Source organism: Haemaphysalis longicornis, unplaced genomic scaffold (assembly GCF_048455015.1).
Source record: "Haemaphysalis longicornis isolate Haplotype H1 unplaced genomic scaffold, Haemaphysalis longicornis Haplotype H1 scaffold_10, whole genome shotgun sequence".
Lineage (NCBI taxonomy): Eukaryota > Metazoa > Arthropoda > Arachnida > Ixodida > Ixodidae > Haemaphysalis > Haemaphysalis longicornis.
Genome location: NW_027526204.1, coordinates 125,204,629 through 125,227,938, shown reverse-complemented (window position 1 = coordinate 125,227,938; position 23,310 = coordinate 125,204,629). Strand labels below are relative to the sequence as shown.

The following is a 23,310-nucleotide window of genomic DNA, read 5'->3' as shown; positions in this document are numbered from 1 at the left end:
GTCGGATGTAAAAGTGCGTTGCCATGAAGCATGTTTGCGTCTCTCAGTGCATCGTCAATAATCTGCGTGGGGTATTTTTGTCTAGTCAGGGCGGCACGGAGTACTGCGCAGTTTTAGTCAAAGTCGGATTCTTGCGAGCATATCCTTTCGAAATGAACCGCTTGGCTGTAAGGTACACTAGTTCAATTATATTTTACATGACAGCTTTCGAAGGGCAGGTACTGATGGTGGTCTGTAGGCTTTCTATAAAGATTTCTATTTAGTTTTTCATCCTTCAAGGACACTGTGACTTCAAGAAAGTTGATTGCTTCAGCCGAGTACTGGTGCGAAAACGAGATACGGGGGTGGCAGTTGTTAAAACCACAGATGAAGGAGAGACGTTCAAGTTCGCCATGTTGCCAAATTAGAAAAACGTCGTCTATAAAGCGTTTGTAATAGAAGGGCTTAAGAGCGCATTTATCCAGGTATGCTGTTTTGAGAGAACACATGAAAATATTAGCATAGCTTGGTCCCACCCTCGTTCCGATTGAAGTACTGTTCATGTGAATTTAGTGTGCATTATCAAATTCAAAGTTATTTAGTTTGAGAATCAATTTTAACAACGTTGCCAGTGTGTCGCCGGACTTGATTCGCAGGTTTCATAGGTTTCAACGACAGGTCGAACGCCATCGTTGATAGGTATATTAGTGTACAATGAGGCTACGTCCAAAGTCACGAGCAGCGATCTGGGCGTAATGTAGAGTTCCATGATATCGTTTAAAAATGGTTCGCCTTTAACAAACGAAGTGAACTTAGGTGGGACATTGTTTATGAGAGAGTCTCCATTAAGGGAGAGTTTTTCTGTCACTGTGCCACTTTCGGTTACGATGGGATGACCTGGATTATTTTTTTTGTGTATTTTTGGCAGTAGATAGAATCTAACTGCTACCGGACTGAGTGGAACCAGGGTTTTTATGTCGTCTGGTGCTACCTTTCAGACTGTGCCAAAGTTTGCAGGGTTTCTTTGATAGTGGCAATAAATTCTTCGGTGGGATGGGCACCGACATGCTTATAAAAAAATTGCCTGATAATTGTCTCAGGGCTTCGTTAATATAGTCAGTTTTATTCATGACAACTTTTGCGCCTCGTTTATCTGCTGGCTTAAGGATGATTTCAGGATGTGTCGCTAACTGCTTCAGCGCGTTGCATTCATTCCCTGAAAGATTCTTACGATTTGGGGCCTGCTTTTTGTAGGCGTCAAGTACGTCCCACGTAACGGCAGATATATACATGTCTATATACTTGTCACGTGGTGTCGGGGGAGTCCAGTGCTTATGAGGGGGTAAAGGGTCATGCATCTCATTTGGGCTGGGGTGATCATGGAAACAATCTCGAAGTCGTAAATTGCGGCAATAGTTATCCAGGTCTTTAAAAAGGGAAATTAAGAATTTTCAGGACTAGCGGTCCTGGTCGCAATCCTGGTCACTACTCAATGGTCGTGGTCACTACTCTCGTGGTCACATGGTCTTGGCCACGACCATGTGACTCTCTCTCTCTCTCTCTGACCACGACTCTCGTGACCACGTGGTCACAATGGTCGTGGTCACTACGTGGTCACAACACCAGCGGTCCTGGTCACTACTCAATGGTCGCAAGAGGCTCTTAGTTATTTGACGCCATCTGTGTGTAGACATCTGCGCCCCTGCGTGCAGACATCTCCGCGCAGACATCTGCTCACGCTGGCGTCCAAAAAACGTACTAGCGACTGCGCCTACGTTATTATTGGAGGAGCATGTATACCTGCAAGCTGAAGTATGCCCGGAATTCCAACTCTGCAAATCACCGCCTACTTGCTCTATGGCCCCATTGCAACCACTACCATCCCCCGCGAAACCCTTTGATCGCTTTGGCATCAATCTATATGGCATTTAACAGCCACCGATAACGGGTGGATAATTGTAGTAGAACACCTCACAACGTACGCCGAAACAGCTGCCTTGCAGGCATCCACAACCTGCCTTGCCGGCCTCCACAGCTCGTGACGTCGCCACCTTTTTTAGGTCACCTTGTCCTTCGTCACGGAGAGCCTCGAGAACTTCTGAGTGATCGAGGATGCGCTTTCCTATCGAACGTTGTGAAAGCTACTCGCCGAATGCCATGTTATTCATCGCACGGGCTCCTCGTACCATGCGCACAGCGGTTCAACCGACCCTGACAGATATGCTTTCAATGTACGTGTCGTCGGATCACTGCAATTGGGGCACGCTGTTGACAACTGCACGTCAACAGCGCCAGAAGCATGGCCGTGACGATTTCACAAGCCCTTTGACACTTGATCTCGGCTCGCATGTGTGGCTTCGGGTGCCCTGCCCGAAACCGGGTCGCTCCTAAAAACTCTCTTCAAAGCTAAATATCACGGCCCCTACACGGTTATCACCCGCACTACGCCTGTAAACGACATTGTGGAACCAGTCACCCCCTCCTCTGATCTTCGCAACCGAGGGCGTGAAACTGTCTACGTTCAACAACTGAAGCCCTACTACGACACCCTGGTGACGTCCTCACTTTAACTCACCAGGTTGGCTCCTTTTCCACCGGGGGCGACTGCAGCAAGGGTAATGAGCAGCTCCCATAACTTCGTCAGCCCATTGCGGCATGTGCCACATCAAGAAAGAGTGCCATGCGAGCGTGGTAACTTCATACACGAGGATATGCGTGCAGGCTGGGAGTAGCGGAAGAAGTTCTGCTGAGAGGGTGCTCGGCGCGTGAGTTCGGCCATCGTCTGTACGCTTGTACCTACGCTCCCCTCTTTTCTGTTCCTGCCAATAAGCCATATTCAGTCTGCTACCAGAAAGTCAACTCCATCTATTACATAACACACACACACACACACACACACACACACACACACACACACACACACACACACACACACACACACACACACACACACACACACACACACACACACACATATATGTATATATATATATATATATATATATATATATATTGTCACGAAGACAAGGACGATGCAGTTGTCTTGAATGAGAAACACGTTTACTGGAGCGAACTTGTGCTCCCCTAACAACTCAAAAGAACACAGAGGCGGCGAAGCAGCGGTCAACAAAGTGACTTGCACAGGCGAGTGTCGTCGAATCGAATGCCCCGACGTCCGCACTGCAGGCTTTTTATCTTTTGGCGCGCGTGGTTCTCGAAACGTCGATTGGCATCGAGAACATAGTAGATGCAAGAAAATTATTCTGGGCTGTTCACTTTAGATCGGAATGCTCTCCCTATCACAACAGATAGCACATGCGGCACGGAAAGAAAGAATGGAATACGCGCTTCCCTTGGCGCAGAGATAACACAGACCGGCGCAGCCGGGCGGTAAAAGCAAAACACAAATAAACAAACCCAATGTATGGTTCGCGGCATTACCCCCCCTCTAAGAGTGCATCGACCCGATGCTAACATAAGCGACAGTCCGAACAAATGAAAATAAAAGTTCGTCATCGTCCGTAGAAAGGTTTTAAGCGCACCACGTGGACGACTTCTGGCCGCGTGCGTTGTCGTGATGTGCCGGAGTCACCATCGGGGATCACTTCCTAGGTAAGTTGGCCAACACGTCGTAGAATCTGGTAGGGTCCGAAATACCGTCGTAGGAGAAATACCGTCATTTGAAGAAAACAAGTGGCAAGAGTTACGAAAGGTTCCACTAGATAGGCTCCACGTTCTCCTTGGAACGCACGTGGACTAGGGAAACGCGGTTCTATAAACGTTTAAGTAGGGCGCCTCGATTCACACGCGTCTTCGCCGTACGGCAGCGTTGGCATCGGGACACCCGGTTTGGAGCAGTGGAACGCGAGAAATTTTAAATGATTTAAGCAAACCTTTGGCGTCTTTACCTTGGGAGGAGCGCGACGCAACAGGAACAACATAAGAGGTGAGCGGGAAAGCGAAGGGAGGCATTTACTTGGCAAAAGTCGATAAACACTATCGTCTTTTGACGACATTTGCAACGAAAGGAGCAGATACGCGGCCAATTTTTTCTTCACTTAGACGACGGGTGACGCCCATGGGGTAAATGAATGTTCGATAATGTCCTTAACGAGCATTTTGTCAACTTCCTGTTGAATAACTCGGCGTTCGCTTACAGAGACACGGTATGGGCGTCGAGAGATAGGAGTTGCGTCGCCGGTGTTAATGCGGTGTCTCACTAAAGTGGTCTGGCCTAAGCGACGGTTGCCGGGATCGAAAATGTTACGATAACGGGTCAACAGGCGGCGAAGGTCTTCCGCTTGTGAAGACGTGAGATCTGCGGTGATCATCTGGTCAAAGGTTCTTCCGGAGAACCAGAAGGGTGTGTACCATGGGAAGATGACGGGGACGCGGACGCAGACAAACTTAAGATATCTGAGCGTTTCAAGGGCGGAGGTGTAGCAAGAGACGTTCGAATTGGGAGGATTTAGGGTATGCGGCCAAAATTGAGAACAGGGATGCAAATGTGGCCGTTTTCAACTGTCACGGCGGTATGAGCAAGGGTTAGGTCACGTGCGACCAAAATGTCCGTGATAGCGATGTGATATAATCCCCGTCTTCAACTGGAGGACAGGGTGGCAAAGGGATGAATGTGGCAGCTCGTGGCAATAACCTAACGAATTTCGTAGAGCGGAGGCGGCAGGGCGAGTCGTCAACCGTTGTAGCTGCTTGCGAAAGTTCAAGGCGCACGAAACATGAGGCACAGTCAGTGAGGGCAGCGTGTTCTCCCAAAAAGTCCAGGCCCAGTATGAGATCATGGGGACATTGCGGCAGCACATGGAACAAAACTGAAAGTGGACGATCGTCTATTGTTACGCGTGCAGTGCACAGGCCGAGTATAGTAGGGACTCTTTCATCAGCGACACGCACCAGGCCAGGTGGAGCTGGCGTCCTAACATTGTTAAGTACATTGCGAAGTCTTGCACTCATGGCAGATATATGCTCGCCTGTGTGAAGTATTGCTTTAACTGGAACGTCATCGACTTTTACATTGATAAGATTGGGCCGGGTAGGTTCAGTGGATAGAGGATTTGCGGGCGTCATCGTCATTGCAGCGCTACATCTCGGTGCTGTACCATTTAGTTTTCTGACGATGGGCGGCTGTAATAGGTAGCAGAAGGCGAGAGATGAGCTTGCCGTGAAGGCGACTGGCGGCAGTGAGGGGAAGGGGAGCGGCTACTTGGGGATGTGAACGCATCGGCAGGGAAGGTGTCTTGCGCCTGGTGGGACGGAAATCGATGAGAGGGAGTTCCAAAAGGCCGATAAGTCAGAAAACCAGTACGTAGAGGTGAGGACCAGTGGTTGCGGCATTATCGGGATACATGTCTGACGCCACGGCAGGGGAAGCAGATTGGTCGGTCGGCAGGTGTGGCCAATCTGCGGGATTGCGAGCACGAGCAGACGAATACTGACTCCTGGCAGGTTGGGCGGTGCAAGGATTGCAGTTGCCGGTATGATGAAAAGCGCATATAGAGCGGGTTCCCAAGTTGTCGATTTCTTTACGGACGACCGTCTGAATGAGTGCCACAGTAGCGGTAACAGGTCCAGCCGGATACGGTGGCAAAGTTGCAGGGGACATGAATTCGACCTCCCGGCGGATAAGTCGTGGTAATGCCGGAGACGGGGGCACTTCGGGATGTCATAGGGGCTGTTCCTCACACCTCGATGTTGCGGCAGTATGCGGTAGCCGGGCGAAGTGCTGACCGATCCGACGGCTTTTTGCCTCCTCGAAGCGTCGGCATTCAGTAATCATTGCATCAAGACTTGTGCAGTTCCTAAAGACAAGCAAATTGAAAGCATCGTCGGCAATACCCTTAAGAACGTGGCCCACTTTTTCTGACTCCGGCATGTTGCAATCAACCTTCTGGCATAGAGCCAGCACGTCCAGTACGTACGAAACGTAGGGTTCCGTCGCAGACTGGCCTCGGGAAGCAAGTTCGTTCTTTTCGCAATCTGGCTAGCCGTAGACTAGCCGAACAATTCCCTGAGCTACTCATTGAACTGGTCCCAGCATGTGATTGTTTCCCCGTTTTTCTGATACCTGACAAGTGCGGGCTTTTCCAAGTTACAATTCACATTGGCTAACATGATCGTCTGGTCCCACCTGTTGTGGAGACTGACGCGTCCATACATCTTCAGGCAGTCGTCAACGTCGACGTTATCGGTACCGGAGAATTTACCGGGGTCAGGCGGCTGGGACATGACGATAGTGTGGTGTCGCATCGGCGATGGCCCCGAAGGGCGAAGCAGGAGAGAAACGCTCGAGTCGAAGAGTCAAGCCAAAAGAGAGCATATATTCAGAGTGACGTCCCCTATATATCCGCGGCGTAGCCCCCTGGTGGTAGAACCACCGAAACGCTGAGATGCGAAAACCCCGGATACTACATACTTCATCCCTTCAAACTCCCCCATGGGAGGAAAGGCTGGATACAGGAAACAAAATAACTCAAAATAGCGACACAAACTCAATCAAAATGTCTCTGTTCTGTCTACCCTTCCTTCGGGGACGACTATCCGTTGCAGAGTTTGTCTCAACGAAACACTTTTTTTCATACTTCATTTGCAGCCTCCACGCACCCCTGCACTACACTTTCACCGCTAGCACGCAGCACTGTTTGTGGTGAACCCCCTGTCACCTTCGTCTCCCCATTTTCTTTTTCTTCTTTTTCTTGTCAGCGGACGTCCGTCGCTCCGCTGGGCTTATCTTGGGCTTATCCTTTTTGTCGTCCTTCTCGACGCCTCCCACAGGCTTGTCGGCTTCGTCGGCCTTCTCGGTGCCTCCTTTGACCTTCTCGGTGTCTTTCAAAATCGTGGGCTCCCCCTCTTCCTAGGCCTTCTCGGCCTCTCCCTCGGGCTTATCTGCTTCGTCAGCCTTTTCGGCTTCTTTCTCAGGCTTGTCACCTTCTTTCTTTTGAACCTCCTGAGCCTTACTTGTGCCCTCCTCAAGTTCAAGAAGTTCGCTCAAAATTTCTCTCGAAGATCTGTTCGTTGAGACTTTAGCAGCCACGTTTCTTCAGCGAATTTCGCTTCTTTCCTTCTCCTTTGTGCTAGTTCAAGGCGACGTTGAAAATTTTCTTTGGATAGAATTGAGATAGTTGATCCTCATTCTACCAGAAGGGAGTGTAAAGTGCCATTCACCTTGTCATCGGCGTAGAATCCTTGCCGTGGTGAATTTGCGTGTTGGCCCAGCTGGTTGACGACTATTCTCTTGTCGTCGTCGGGTGGAGTCTCGATGTTTCGCAACGGTGGCCTGGTGTGTCGTTTCCCACGAGGTGACAACGGATGCGTGGTTGCAGAACGCTGCGTACGGCAGGCATTCCGGGAGTGGCTGACTTTACCACACTGGAAACACGTTTTCCCTAGAGCGGGACACTGTTGAAAAGGGTGCCACATCCTACCACAGCGGCCGCACGTTGGAGAACGCCGAGCACTGGTCCGGTATAACCTAAGCCCCGGACGTGACGGTGCTGCTCATCTGTTTGTTGAGATTGTCGGGCGGAACTCGCGACGTGGAAATCGAAGCGGTCGAGTTTGTTGAGTCCCGTCGATCGCTTGAACTATTTCTTCTCTGGCTGCTCGATATCGTTGCAGCAGATCCTGGACTTCAGTTACGATTTGACTAACTTGCATGGCTTTGTCAAACATGAGTGCCGGGCCTTCTGTGAGCAGACGTTCCCTGGTGCAATCGGACGCAAGTCCCACGATGAGTTGATCCACGAGTGACGCGGCTTCGTCGGAACCGAAGTTGCATTGTCGACCCACGTATTGCACACGGCGCGCGAAGTCGATCGCTGATTCCGTTTCTGCTTGACATAAACTTCGGAACTGTATGCGGTTCTCCCGCTGTGATGTCGAAACGTGAAAGTGAGCCGCGAGGCCGTGAACAAGATACTTGTACTCGTCGGAATCACTTGCGCCCGCAGGCCTGGCTGACTCGATGATATGGGCGATGCGATCTGCTTCCGTCCCCAAAAAGGTCTTTAAGAGTGCTGCTTTGCGTTTTGGCGTGACTTCTTCGCAGCCTGCTACGAGAAGGTATGTTTCAAACGAGTGGTGCCACTCGCACCATGGGATGGCCGGCCTTCCCGTGTCCGGCAAAAATGGAGGGGGCTTTGCGGCCGTCTTGACACGATAATGAACGAAGTGGTGCCGCTTTACTTTGCTTTATGAAGTTTATATAATCCTGGTGCAAGAAATACTTGGTGCCAGTTGACGATATCTTGCAGTATTACCTGAAGGTTACATGTCGCTGGACGTATTTGCTGCGTGTCGCTCGATGCACGTCAATTTCGGCACTACGCTGCTGGCCGCCCTTTCCTCGCTGGTGCGGTCGTCCACGTAGGCCTAACTCTCTATCGCTCTCGGCTGACTGTTCCAGCCCTCACTACTTGACAATAAAATGTGCGGGCTGTTCGGCGGCTTACATGTTACTGCAGGAATGTCGAGCGCTTACATTTTGGACGGTTCTTGCGACGGGTGCGCTATTGTGGTGTCGCGTCCGTGACGGCCCCGAAGGGCGAAGCAGGAGACCAACGCTCGAGTCGAAGAGTCAAGCCAAAAAAGAGCGTTTATTCAGAGTGACGTCACATATATATCCGCGCCGTAGCCCCCTAGTGGTAGAACCACCGAAACGCTGAGATGCGAAAACCCCGGATACTACAGATAGGAGGAAGAGCCATTGTCGAATATGCTTGAGTGCCTTGGTGCAATGTTATCACAGAATATATGCGCCGACTGCGTAGCTCCGTGATGTTTGGTAGAGCCTGGAAACCCAACTGAACCCTTGGGTCCACGGAGAGACGATGCAGAGCTTGGCCGCCGGAGGGGAACGAGTCCGCACATTCCACCAAAAGATGTTACGAGGGTAAAAGAAGAGGGAATCCAATATATTCACCCTATTCTCAGTATTTACGGTAGATAACAACGCAGGTCGGCATCTGACAGGACCTTCATCTTCCTTTAAAAGCCCCAAAACTTCCCTCGTCTTCGTCGTCATCACTCAACACCGACAGGTAACAATATGACTAAGAGTGAGGGGCTGATTGATAAAATACCGAAAGGAAGGCCGGAAGCCTACAACGCCAGAAAAGGCACAGGGAAAAAGTTAGGTATTTTTTACTACGACTGGTGAAGTTAACCGTGTACATTTTTTATAAAAGAAAGCGAAGAAAACGAAAAACACGCGTTAAGAGGCTAACGAAACTGTTTAATCGTCAATGTTCGGGTAAGATGAATTTGCTGTTTTGCTACCAGTGTATACCCCCGTTACCTGCTTTTTCCGGCCACCTATTACAGCCCTTCTCGCAATAGTTTAAGCCGTTGAACCCTGCTTATAGGTTCGTATGCCACGGCCACTTCTGAGGGAGTTCTCTTGCAAGGTGTAACTCAAATGGTGTGTCCTACCCGAATCGAAAGAAAATATTAGCACCAGTTGGTTGGGCAGGGGTAAAGAGTTAAAGATCAAAACCTGTATGGCGCACCTGTTTTATATAGAAAATAAATGCCCTTTATGGAGCTTTCTTTTAAGAAAAAATGTATAGGTTTCGATCAGCCCTTTTCTTGCCACATTATTTATAACACCGATTGGCAGGACACAAAATACTTACGGTTTGGTTGCGTCGTCCACGCTTGCCTCAATTATCCAATGGGAGGATATCCCGAACGGGGGATTGATTAGCCAGTCCTTTCGCTCCTGAAAGAAAGCGAACCGTTTATTGAGCCATTCTGTGTTGCTTCAGTGCTAAAGTTATTAAGCTTATCTAGCGCACTACTTAAATTAGGCAGTTCACCAAAGCATACAGCCTTAGTGTGTGGGTAACGCTGAAAAGGAGAGAACAATTCCAGGTCTTTAAGGTGAACCTACAAGCGCCCTACTGATCTCATACTGGTTTTAATGTCATTTTGTGTTTTCTGCATCGTTGAGCTGTCGGGTTTCTTCGATTTGTTCGTCATTCCAAACTGAATTTTTTATGGCATATGCCACATGTCAACCTGGTTCAGCATTGCTAAAACCTTTTCTTGCCCACTTGTGAATGAACAGTCACAGCGAGCGTAAGCAAATCGATTGATTGATTGTAGGGTTTAACGCGCCGACGCAACGCAGGCGATGAGGCGCGCCGTAGTGGAGGGCTCCGGATTAATTTTGACCACCTTGGGGATCTTTAACGTGCGCCGAAATCTCGCACACACGGGCGTTTTTGCTTTTCGGCTCCATCAGAAAAGCCGTAAGCAAATCGAAGACGAGCATCATCATTGTCAACATCATTAACATCAGCAACTGCTACTACTACTGCTACCTTTTCTGTCCACTGGGGGACCATGGCTTCCCCCATAGACCTCTAACCACGCCTTTAATTCAATGCCTGAGTCCAGTGTTACGACGCTGCCATTCCACCGATGGCAGCCCGTTATTGCATACGGAAAGGCGTTCCTTCACAAACGGGGCTCCGTCGCCTTCTTTATGCGAGGTAGCGCGGTGAAGAGTGGCCAGGAGACGTTGCTGCCTCGGTACCACAAGAAGAAGCCGAAGCCAAGCTTATCTGGTTTACTGCATGGGAAGAGATGATCCAAAACAAGACACAAACAATGCCCTTATGGGTTATGCTATGGTACAGGACTCGAGCACAGTGACAGCATTAATTCGCTGCTCCCAAACGAACGCAGTACTCCGCTTGGGGCCTCGTATTTATGCACAAAGTGCTAGTAGTCAAATATGTTCTCGCCCGCTTTTTACGCACGGCGCGAACATAATACAGACCCTCACAACGCTGTTTCCAGAGTTCGTGAGGTGTCGGTATTAGCGGCGCACGCTGTGTCTGAGAAATGGGAGAGAGGATATCTCGATGCGGCGTCCGCGTCCTTTGGGGATGTCTCGACTCGCCGCGTGGGCCACCGCCTAAGTTTGAATCACGGTGACAGTGAGGCACCCTTGCGGCGGCCGTTATTCAGCATGTTGTCATTTGATGGCAGTCGCTGCAAGCTTGAGTCATCGACAGAGAGGCGCACGTGGAAGGCACACGTAGTGGTAGGCTCTGCCACAAAGCACGAGAGCGCTGCACAAACTTGCAGCAGAGCAACGCGCTGAATCGTGACAGCTTCTCCGCCGGGGGTCCGAGATCACAAAGGATAATGGTCTTCAACCGTTGTCCTGAAAGATGCTCTCGAACAGATGCTAGACTCCAGGCCTGGACTGTAAGACACCGGGCTGGGGCTTTACCGGTCCGGTCAGAGAACGAATAGTGGCCTCCCAGGAGCGTCCCTGGCTCGTGAGGCGAGCAAGAGAACAACACAAAAGGACACAAGCGCATCGCCAGAAAGTTCGAAGACAAATCCACAATGAAGGTCTATCACGCTCTTCGTTGCGAAACAATACGCAAATGACTAACTACAATAGTTACACTTTAGCACAGCAGTGCGTTAGCCAACCGCACTAACTTGAAAGATGACATTTCGCTTGATTGGAAATGTCCCACACAAAAAATTGGCCGCGTATCTGCTCCTTTCGTTGCAAATGTCGTCAAAAGACGATAGTGTTTATCGACTTTTGCCAAGTAAATGCCTCCCTTCGCTTTCCCGCTCACCTCTTATGTTGTTCCTGTTGCGTCGCGCTCCTCCCAAGGTAAAGACCCCAAAGGTTTGCTTAAATCATTTTAAATTTCCCGCGTTCCACTGCTCCAAACCGGGTGTCTCGATGCCAACGCTGCCGTACGGCGGAGACGCTTGTGAATCGAGGCGCCCTACTTGAACGTTTATAGAACCGCGTTTTCCTAGTCCACGTGCGTTCCAAGGAGAACGTGGAACCTATCTAGTGGAACCTTTCGTAACTCTTGCCACTTGATTTCTTGAAATGCCGCCAGAAGCTATATGGCGCGGGCGACAGCAGGAGACGGCTGAGTGATATTTTTGTCTTCAGTTGATGAAGTATTTAATCTCGCCAAAATCAAACTTGTACGATTTTTTATAAAGGAACGCTGCAAATATCACTTGTGTATTAATTTGTTGTCTTATATATGCGTAATGCCTTGTTGTTCTTCAACAATATTGACAAGTATGAACATTACACTGGACTTAGACGGGCACATTTAGCTGTGACTATATAAGACTATTGTGCAGGCATTGTTTCGCTTCGGCCGGGTGGCTGAATCGAGTCACAGACAGATAGACGGACAGACATACAGACATACAGACAGACCAAAATTTCTGCGTTTAAGTAGCCCAAGAAAGACTATCGTCTTTAAAAGAAACGTAATCTAATTGCCCAAAACCTGCTTCACGAAAAACAACGCAATTCATGAAGTCAGGCGTCTACAGGCCACTTCTTCCGCTAAGAATTACGATTTGATCTCTCATCATTACCCTGAGCTTTCCCCTTTCGAATCACACTTTATGTGCCCCAGTTCTCTGAAAGCGACTGCGACCGGTTCAGAGGACATCAGTCATTTTCAAAAGAGTATCTCGAGTGCGCGGAGAAAACTGCCCAAGTTTCCACCGCTCGAGCAAGGCGTGTGCTTTGTTCTCTTTAGCTCCGAGGTCCACGGAGACCTGCATAATGCGTGCGTTCGGCGCTGCCACACGGCAGGCGCACACTAGAATTCTTGCTGAACGTGTGCCTTAAAGTTTTGCCTCCGTGGTCGTGCTTTGCCATTATGGCGACAACGTCGGTGAGCGAACACCGAAGGGTGTTTTCCGCTCTGTATGCCGGCTGCCAAGGCTACACTAGGTCCCGTCGGCGCTGTCTCAGAAGTTGGCTCAGCCTCAAGAGACGCCGAAATCGCTACGAACTCCGTTGGTCGTAGCTCGATATCGAGTGTGAGTTTGTCGCAGAACGCTAACGACTCGCTCAGTGATGGCGTCGTCGTTACGCTTAGCTGCACCATGAAAACCGGTCACTGTCTCGACTGCTGTCTCTGCCACAGCGTCGCGCTTGTTCTGAATTCGCGTATTTAGAACCACCTTTCGTTTCTACGGGTGCGTGTTGCCTCCTTTCGCTAGCATCACCATTCACACTTTCATGGAAAATATCGTTAGCTCGCGAACTGCGCGTGCTCGGGGCGGTAGCCCTTTCGGAGGCTTCCCGTAAACCTGAGCCTCTGAACATGACGCTGACACTTCTTCGCTCTGTCTAGGGGCCTTACTTTCAGTGGACGTAGGCTGCCCTCTGTCGTGAGCCTCTGAAAATGCGCTATCTGCGCTATCTTTCTCGGTCTCTTCGTTCTTCCCAGAGATAGCGACACTGTCCTTACTTGAGTTCAGTTGATTATTTCCTCGGCAGTTCTTCGAAATTGCACAGCTTGTCGCAAAACAGCTGATCGGACCTGTTCAAAAATAGGTATCTGTATTCCGGAAGAAGTTGGGGGGATACCACCGCCTGCGCGACAAGTTCACCAAACGGACCTCCGATGCTAACTTTCACAATCGACAGGCGCACGTTCCGTGCTGCTACGGCCTGTTTCAGCCGAACACTCTGTCCCGTCAGGTGATCCGGTTCAACCTACGAAGGGTAGACCATATCTGCCCTCACCACGGAGTCGTGAAGAACTCGGCACGGCTTACCGTTGACCACAAGCTCAAGTACGTACGGCTCCAGAAACCGCCTGCTATCCTCGCTATCGTCTATTACGTGAAATGCGAGTTTGCCCCTTTGGCAATGCGCAGCGAAATGCCCTCTCTCGCCCCTATTGTCACACGCGGACTGTTTGCGCGCTTCAAGAGCTTTCTTTCGGCGCTGCACGTCTGCGTCTGTGTTCTTTTGTTTTTACCGGCCCGTCTTACTATCCGACACAAACGACTTTGCCAATTCCACCGTCTTCCTGAGAAGCTCTGCCTTTCGGCTCTGTCTTGTTAGGCCTCCTCCTTAACTCTTTTTGGCTGTCTTTCAGCCTCTGCGGACTTGGCGTGCGGCGAACGTGTCCGGAAGCTGAACTACACGATCAACAGTATTTATCCGTGGTCCATCTCGCACCCACAGTACAAGATTTTCCGGTAATCGGTGGTAAAATGGTTCGAAACCGAAGCACTAACTACTTTGTCATGCAGTCCGAAAGCTTATGCCTTTCTTTTTCAGCCACTCTTCCATGTTAGCCCTCAGCTTATTTCCGAAATCCGATTTTGGTTTGATTGATTGTAGGGTTTAACGCGGTGACGCAAGGCAGGCGATGAGGCGCGCCGTAGTAGAGGACACCGGATTAATTTTGACCTCCTGAAAACCTTTAACGTCCGCGGAAATCTTGAACACGCCGGAAGTTTTGCTTTTCGCCTCCATTCGAAAAGCAGTGTCCCGGCCGGGAATTGAAAGGGGTACAGACACAAACTTTTGAAGGTGAGATAACGTCGGAGATAGACTGGTGTGGACACATTCATCATCTGGAAAATATCAGCGGCAAATACAGCCTAGAACGTATTTAAAATTTATTTTCATTGTCTTTAATGTAGCAGGAGAGGCGATTTTGCACCATATGTATCTTGAACTTTCCAACACAACACCTGAGGGGAATAGGTTGCAGATTAGCTGCGGTTAGCGGTCTTTTCAGGTTTGAGCATCAAGTGGATATCTGCACGCCTCCCTGGAGGACGCATATTGACGGTTGTCCAATGTTCATTAATGAAATCTAGAAGGGTCTCTAACGCTGCGGTGTACAGGTTTTGAAGTAGCATGTTGTGAATCTTGTGTTCGGAAGGCGTAGTATTTTTTGTTAAACCTCGAATCCCATGGAAGCGACCATATTCCGACCTATTTAAAGATTCATGGACTACAAAGTCGCTTCAACCCCAATGTTATTCGGGTTACCAAATAGTCACAATTTTAGTCCGAGATGGAAGATTTTTGCGGGGACGATGAGCCTGGAGATGAGGGGTCTGCCATTGGAAGCACGCTAGATACTTGCAAAGGTTCCGTCCGGCTGTCTCCTAAAAACACAGAGCACGGCATAAAGCTGGAACGCCTTAGAGCTGTCCATCAGCGCTCCAAACGAAGATACAGACGTACGATGTTTCTTCAAGATTTAAGAGATGTGAGAAGGACGCAAAAGAAGATACGACGCCACATTATTGAAGCGCATTCACAGCATTGGGAGTCCTTTTGTGGATCACTCAACCCTCAGAAGGTTTTTTTTTAATATGGCGAACTGTGCTAGGGTTAACGACCCCCGCAAACAGCGCACCCGATTCAAGGCTCTGGCTCTTCACCAGAAACGCGGAGAGCTCGAAGTAGCAGAGGCCTTCTGTGTTCGTATCGCCAGTGAAACAGGCCGTGCTGGTTCATTACTTGCCACTGACATTCCCGCTTTGCGGGATTCTCGGATGAACGTCCCGATTTTAATGGAAGAGCTCGAGCCGGCATTGGCTCTCTGCGCCCAATCGTCATCGCCTCTACCGGGTGGAGTCACCCATGCTGCTGTCTGTCACCTTGGCAACTGCGACCGGCATGCCCTTTTGAAATATTTCAACGAACTATGGCGTGATGGCACAGTCCCTGAAAAATGGAGCTCTAGCCGCCTTGCTCCCCTACTGAAACCTGGAAAATCTCTGCTGGACCCGGTTGCATACCGACCCATAGCACTTGCCAGTTGCGTTGGAAAGCTTATGGAACGAGCTATCCTTGCACGCCTGGTGTGGTTCCTGAAGCACTACAACGTCTACCCTGAATACATGGCTCGTTTCCGTCGTGGCCGCTCTTCTATCGATTGCGTTATTGACCTGGTAACCTTTGTGCAGCAGCAGACACATCAAGCGCATATGCGCTGCACCCTTTCTGAACGTAAAAGGATCGTATGACAACGTGGATCACGATGACATTCTTAAAGCACTGCAGGCAGTGGGGCTTGGCGGCCGAGTCTACCAGTGGGTGCGAAGTTACCTCTCGGGGAGGTCATTCCTTGTAATGACTCAAGATGACCGAACGTCAGTACACTATACCCAACGGGGTGTCTCCAGGGAGGCGTTTTGAGCACCACCTTGTTCAATCTCACACTCATCGGCCTCGCAAGTTCCCTCCCAAAAACAGTTCATCTGTCTATTTACGCGGATGATATTTGTATCTGGGCAGATGGAGTAACTCGACGGGACGTGCTCGCGTGCCTGGAAAAGGCTGCACATTTGACCAACACCTATTTGTACAAGCAAGGGTTGGAAGTTTCTTCCAACAAATGCGCAGTGCTTGCGTTCTCACGGAAGCCTATGTATGCATACCCTTTGACAGTTAATGGCGAAAGGATCTCTAATGTGAAGTATCACAAGTTTCTCGGCGTGGTTGTCAACAGAAACCTTTCTTGGAGCCTACACGTTCGCTGTTTGAAGAAGAGGCTGTCTGCAGTGGCCCACATTCTCCAGTTCATCGGCGGCAAGACGTGAGGAGCGGCTATGAAGTCAATGTTTCAGCTGTACGATGCACTATTCTTGGGCTCCCTAGGTACAGCCTGCCTGTACGTTCAGGTACGTGCTGACCAATAGTCAACAACTGCAAGGCATACAAGCGCAGGTTCTCCGAACTTGCATTGGCCTACCACGGTGCGCGTCAACAGCTGCAACCACTGCTGTGGCTCGTGATCACCCCTTGCCCACTTACGTGACAATTGAAACACTCAGGGCGCACATTAGGCACCTAACCAGGCGGCCTGATCATCACCTTGCTAGTATGCCATCGAAAGGCTCCCGTGCGTCTTTCGCAATGGTTGTAGCTTCCAGCATCACCAGCATGCCGTCCAACTATACGCCTCTGATGAGGCCACCACTCCCACTTTGGTATACGACGCAGCCTCTAACATCCCTTCCTATCCCAGACTTAACAAAGAAGCAGAATTTTCCAACGCTGGCACTACATCAGCTAATTCTTGATTTATTTGCACGAGAGATACAGTGACCACACCCATATTTACACCGATGGCTCTGTAACAACATCTGGTTCTGCTGGAGCCGTTGTTATGCCACGAATGTCCATGTCCACAGAATTCAAAAAGCCCATCTCACCACTTCCACGGCTGCAGAACCTACCGCCATCCGCTGTGCACTTCACACCGTTGAACAAACTTCATGCCGAAGATAGGCGATCTTCTGCAATTCAGAGCCTGCGCTTCAATCGCTCCAGTCTGCCGTGTGCCGCGGATCTCATGAACATCTGCTGGCCGAGATAAGAGTTCTTTACGACCATGCCACGCAAGCGGGTCATGAAATTGCCTTTCAGTGGCTTCCCAATCATTGCGGCATTGTCGGAAACGGAAGTGCGGACGCTGCCGCCCGCTCGGCACACCAAAAAACGGAGACCATGTTCATTCCGTTATCCAGGACGGATGGAGCTAGGAATCTCCACAAACTTGCTCAGGACACCACGCTATCCGAATGGACTACCCAAGAGTTCATGAGCGCTTGTATTCATGCCCTGTACCCGCATCTTCAGCGCCACCTTCCAATAAGCCTCGCACGATCTGATGCAACCATTCTTTGTCGTCTCTGACTTGGAGTCGCATTCACAAATTTTTACTTCTATTTGATTGGAATGGCAGCCAGTGATGCGAGCAAAGTCTGTGACGCACCAGAGACCATACGGCATGTCCTACGCGAGTGTCCACGGTTTTCACCGGAAAGAAGCCTAGTCTCTTCGACTCTACTGAAACTAGACTCTCGGTGCCCGTTCTCTGAGGAGGCAACACTAGGCCTCTGGCCTTTTCTGTCATCTACGAACAAGGCGCAAAAGCGCTCCTGTGTGTTCTCAAAACGACGGAATCGCACAGAAGACTGTAGCGCAAAAGACTACCCTCTATGAGCTCACTGAACTTTGTATATAGTGTCTATACCGCTGGACACACCACTCTACGCTATGTCTGTACCTTTCCCTCTTCTTTTTCGCTTTCCCACTTTTTCCTCATTGTTCCCCCTTCCGCCGAACAGGATAGCATACTAGGCCGTAGCCTGGGTAACATTCCTGCCTTTCCTTCAGCTTTTCTTTGCCTCTCTCGAATCGCTGCTTCAATTTTCACTATAGTGAAGGAAGTGTCCATTTTATGTTTGAGAGCATTGATATATGGCTCAAGAGGGAACGCGATCGTGATAGCTCCATCGTGCCACGGTTTCTCGATTTACTCAGACACCTTCTTCCGCGCCGTCGTATTTGTAGATAATACGTTTTAGTTTATAGGCTGTTGCTGATTTGCTTTCCATGGTACCCCTTACGAATCGAAGGAGAGAAATGCTACGTGCATCGAGTGCGGAGTGTGCCTTGATACTTCGTTCAGAAATCAGGCCAATTTTTGTGATCTGAGTTTACAAGCGTATCCTGATGCTTCTGGCGCTAGTAGAGCGATTCTGAGCCGCACTTTGTGATCTTTGCAATCTCTTCCTCGTTTTTCTAACCCTCCTCAAGCTAAGATTAGAGTCAGCTAAGATCAGCTAAGAGTCAGCTAAGATCAGAGACGAAATAAAAGCGGAATTTCGGAAATTTAAGGACGAGCTGAACCAAATATTTAAGGAAACCCTCGAACGTGACTTGAAGCGTGACATACGAGATTTATGCCAGGAGCAAGAAGCTCTGAAAAAAAAGCATTGAATATGCCCACGAGGAAATTACGGACCTAAAAATGCGACTTAAGACTGAACAATCAATAACCAAGCAACGAACGCAAGAGAAGCAGGAACTGAAGGCAAAATGTGACGGCCTTGAAAGGAAAGCGTTCCACCTCGAGAGACGACTCACTCAGTCAGAGCAGTATTCGCGTTGCACAAATCTTGAGATACATGGTGTTCCCAAGAGTGAAAATGAATCCGTTTTCGACATCGTGTCCATGATAGAGACGGCAATTAGTGAGAGTATAGCTGCCTCTGACGTTGAGGTTTGTCACAGGGTGGCCACTCGCGATCCCTTAAAATCGACATCATTGTTCAATTGAAATCGCGGACAAAACGCCACTCGGTTCTAAAGAAGGAAAAGAAAACGAGGATCAACCGCAGGGACATTGGTCTCAACACCGTGGCCCCTGTGTACGTGAATGAACATTTATGTCCTGCTCTGAAAAGGCTTCTGGGAATGGCTGTGAAACAAGAAGACGAATGCCTCTGGAAATCGGTTTCGAGCTACAATGGGAAAATCTTTGTGACACAAACTGACAATTCCGACCCTCTACTGATATCCGATGAACGTGATCTTGCCAAAATGACCCCTAGCTTGCCTGCTACCACGCCAGTGAAACAAAACGCTGTCCCTGAATGATCCGCCAGTTAGCCTTGTCTGAATCCCTTCCGTCCCCGCCGCAGTCCCATAACTCCATTCTGCACGTGAACGCTCGTTCTGCAAACAACAAAAATGATAACTTAGAGTATTTCCTTAACCAGTTTTCTTTTCATTTAAATGTAATCATGCTCACCCAAACTTGGTATAGTAATGACGAAAGTATGCTCCAATTAGATGGCTATAAAATGTTTTTCATTAATACAACTGGCAGACGAGGAGGTGGTGTTGCTATCTACGTACACTCTTCCAGATATTACGACTTAGTTCCCTAGTTCTCAACAATCAGTGAGGACTATGAATTGTTTACCTTAAAATCTAATACAGAAATTATATGTGCAATATATCGTCCACCAAATGGGAACATACCATGTTTCCTACAGTTTATTGAGAAGTTCTTGGGTTATGTTAGTAAAAACGTTTTTTTATATATAATGTGGAGGTGATATGAACGTAAATATATTACATGACAGTGTATTGGGTGGTAGTTTACTGATGACGTTACAATCCGCTGGTTTCGTAAATTTGATTAATACCCCAACACGCGTCACCCAGGCCACTTCAAGTGGCCTGGATCTCTTAATAACCAATGCCGATACGCTTGTGTCCGATCGCTGGACGATTACATCAGATATAAGTTACCATTGTCCAATATGCATGTTCTATCATAGTAAAAATCAAACCAGAAATTTTCAACGTAAACCATTCCTTACACAACATATAACGGCCAGAACCCTTAAATCCTTTAAATTAGAAGTTGTCGCTTATAACTGGTCTCGCCTCATCGAAATAACAGATCCGAATCTTGCATATTCACGTTTTCTTGCAGCATTCCTTAAAATGTATGCAGCCCACTTTCCTTTTAAGGCTCTTTCCCGTAAAAACAAAATAAGGAAACCATAGATTACGGTGGAACATATAAAAAATAAAAACAAAATAATAAAAAAAATTAACTTTACGATCTCTTTCTTAAAACACAATCTGTAGATACCTTGACAGCTTTCAAAAAAGCACGAAACAAACTCAACAATCAGCTAAGACAAGCTAAGGCAGCATATCACCACCAGTTGTTTGAAGACATTTGTTGAAAACAACCAGAAGTTGCTTGGAAACTAATAAATGGCTCTCTAGGCCGCGGCAAAATAAACACACCAATCGAAAGCATAGTCCAGAATGGCCATAAACTATCTGGGAAAATTCTTGCAGATTACTTCAATAGGTACTTTACAAACATTGACGTACCAGATGGTGAAACTACTGCTCTTCAAATACCTATTAGTGGTCCTACTGGAAGCGTTTTTTTTTTTGGAGCCTACTGATGATTTGGAAGTATACAGAACTTAAAAAATAGTTGAGCATTGGATACAGACAACATTCAAGTTAAACCTGTTAAGTACGCCCCATTTCTAACTCATGCGGTGTTTCCAGATAAAATAAAGCGAGCAAGAATAACGGTAATTTTTAGGCATGGAGACAAAAATAATGCTAAAAATTACAGGCCCATATCTTTCATACCAGTCTTCTCCAAATTTCTAGAAAAAGTAATATTTTCGCGTATGTTTATATTATCTTGAAGCAAGAAGTCTCATTAGGGATGCACAATTCGGTTTTCGCAAAGGAAGGTCCACTGAAACAGCCTTGCAAACTATTAAAGCGCACATATTGTCAAATATAGAAAACAATAAGTTCACTTTAGCACTCTTTATTGATTTTAGTAAAGCCTTCGACTGTCTAAACCATAATATTTTAGCTGAAAAGTTATCGCAATCAGGAATTCGTGGGAAGCCCCTAACACTTATGAAATCGTATCTAGGAAACAGAGTGCAGTCAGTGTATATTTCTGGTGAACAGTCTATTTTTCTACCAATTTTAAATGGTGTTCGTCAAGGCTGCGTGCTAAGTCCCCTGCTTTTTATGTATATATAAATGATATTACGCACATTGACTTAAACGCAACATTTTTTATGGGAGTAGTCTAATGCTCAAATGTAACGCGGTTTTGGATAAATTATTTCATTGGTCAAGTTCAAATAGAATTAAGGTTAATCCGACGAAAACTAAATCAGTTTTATTCCGAGCTAAAAACAGAAGAGTTGAACTGGTACCCGCCGCGGTGGCTCAGTGGCTAAGGCGTTGCGCTGCTGAGCACGAGGTCGCGGGTTCGATTCCCGGCCGCGGCGGCCGCTTTTCTGATGGAGGCGAAAAGCAAAAATGCCCGTGTGTACGAGATTTCGGCGCACGTTAAAGATCCCCAGGTGGTCGAAATTAATCCGGAGCCCTCCACTACGGCGCGCCTCATCGCCTGCGTTGCGTCGGCGCGTTAAACCCTACAATCAATCAAATCAAGAGTTGAACTGAAATATACACTCAAATATGCCAAAGATGTAGAATTAGTAAATGATCACTAGATCCTCGGTGTAACGTTCCAATCCCAGCTTTGATGGACTAAACATGTAGATACCACCTGTACGAAACTCTCTTCTGTAGCCGGCGCGAGAGCCCGCACGCGACGATTCTTCCCAGAAAACGTTAAACTGAACATCTACAATGCTTTATTTGCCTCGTATATAAATTACTGCAGCTTAGTATGGACTACTACAACTAAGTAAAACATCAATAAACTACTTATCTGACAAAGGAAAGCAGTTCGCCATATTGCAAACCTTGATTATTCATGTTCCACTCGTACTTTCTTTCTGCGTTATAACGTAATCAAGGCAAATTACATGTACGACTTCCGAATTCTCCACTCCTTCTATTTTTCTTCGCTACCAATAAAAAACTTTCTCATACATTCGGCATCACTCCAGGCCCAAACTCACCCTATAAAATACCCGTAACAGAGACAACTGGTACCTGCGAAAATTGCGTGATAACTACAAGTTGCGATCACTATAGCACAACTTGCCATTAATTCTAAATAGATACGATTTTGCAGCTAATTTTTCTTTAGGACCGCTAAAAGTGTTTTTTACCACCATTGAGTAAACTGGAAACACCCATGTATTGATTGATAAACATCACTCTTTGCAGTGCAAATGGTTTTGCTGATACCCCATTTCTTCAGTTATTTCTCTTGTTTATACATTCCCCTCCCATTCCAATTTTCTTGATGCGTTTTTATAAATTTTATACATTTTTATACATTTTAATGTTTTATACTTCAGAGCGTTATGACGTTGCATATTTACATTTTGTTTGAATTTGTGAAATTGCATTTTTTTCAAAATTATGTACCGAAACTGTTACCTGCTGTGTATTAAATTGTGTGAAAATCATTGTGTATCCATATGTTTCATTTTGTTAGAGTTTGTATAAAAGCTCCCTGCGTCATACTGACACTGTTGTGTAAGGGTTCGTGGGCCAAGTCAAGCGGTTAAGTCTGCTTTTAGCCCATGAACCTCTCCAGGTGTATTTCTGGGAAATAAACCGATTGAATTATTGATTGATTGCCTAGCAAACGTGCAGTGGGTGGCCATTTACGGCGGTATGATCCCGGGTGAGCGGCAGTACTTTAGTTTGCTTTTTTGTGGGTTCGAATATTTCTTCTGTCCATTATTCAATGTCATGAATGGGGTTCGTTGGGGCAGTTGCTAGAAATTTCTGGCTATCGGTTACGTGGGGAATTTATTTTCCGTGCACTTGGGTTTTGTGATGCAGATGTTGCAGTTGAATTACATAATTATCACTGCAGAGTCTTTCTCCTAGGCATTTCGAGATATATTTACTGCCGTCTGTTAGCGCAGAGTCAGGGGACACTATTCCATATTCTCGTAGGAGTGTCGATTGCATTCCGCAAATCCTGAGTGTTATTCCGGATGGCGCCATGGATATTCTGCCCCTTTTTGTTATCGCGCTCATTCCCCAAGGTGGTATGATGGGTATTCAAATTCACAACAACACTCAAGGCCTGTCGTTTTGTGCTCCGCTTCACGGTTGTAAAGACGCGATCGATTTCTCCTAGCGTAGATGGCGGCTTGCTGTAAATGTTCGGAATAAAAAATTGCGCCCACCTCCCCGCGAGGGGAACCCTGTGTAAATGCGACGCGTCGTGGGGTTCACTTGGTGTTTCCGTT

At 47.8% G+C, this 23,310-nt stretch overlaps 1 long non-coding RNA gene across 1 annotated transcript in view; it reads right to left on the bottom strand.

The window, feature by feature from the left end:
- The window catches only part of LOC144157950 (uncharacterized), a 100,766-nt gene that overhangs the window by 26,098 nt on the left and 51,358 nt on the right, over positions 1–23,310 (bottom strand). The window contains exon 5 of the long non-coding RNA XR_013319911.1: positions 9,627–9,712. This is a non-coding gene — a long non-coding RNA (uncharacterized LOC144157950). The remainder of the gene's footprint in view (positions 1–9,626; positions 9,713–23,310) is intronic.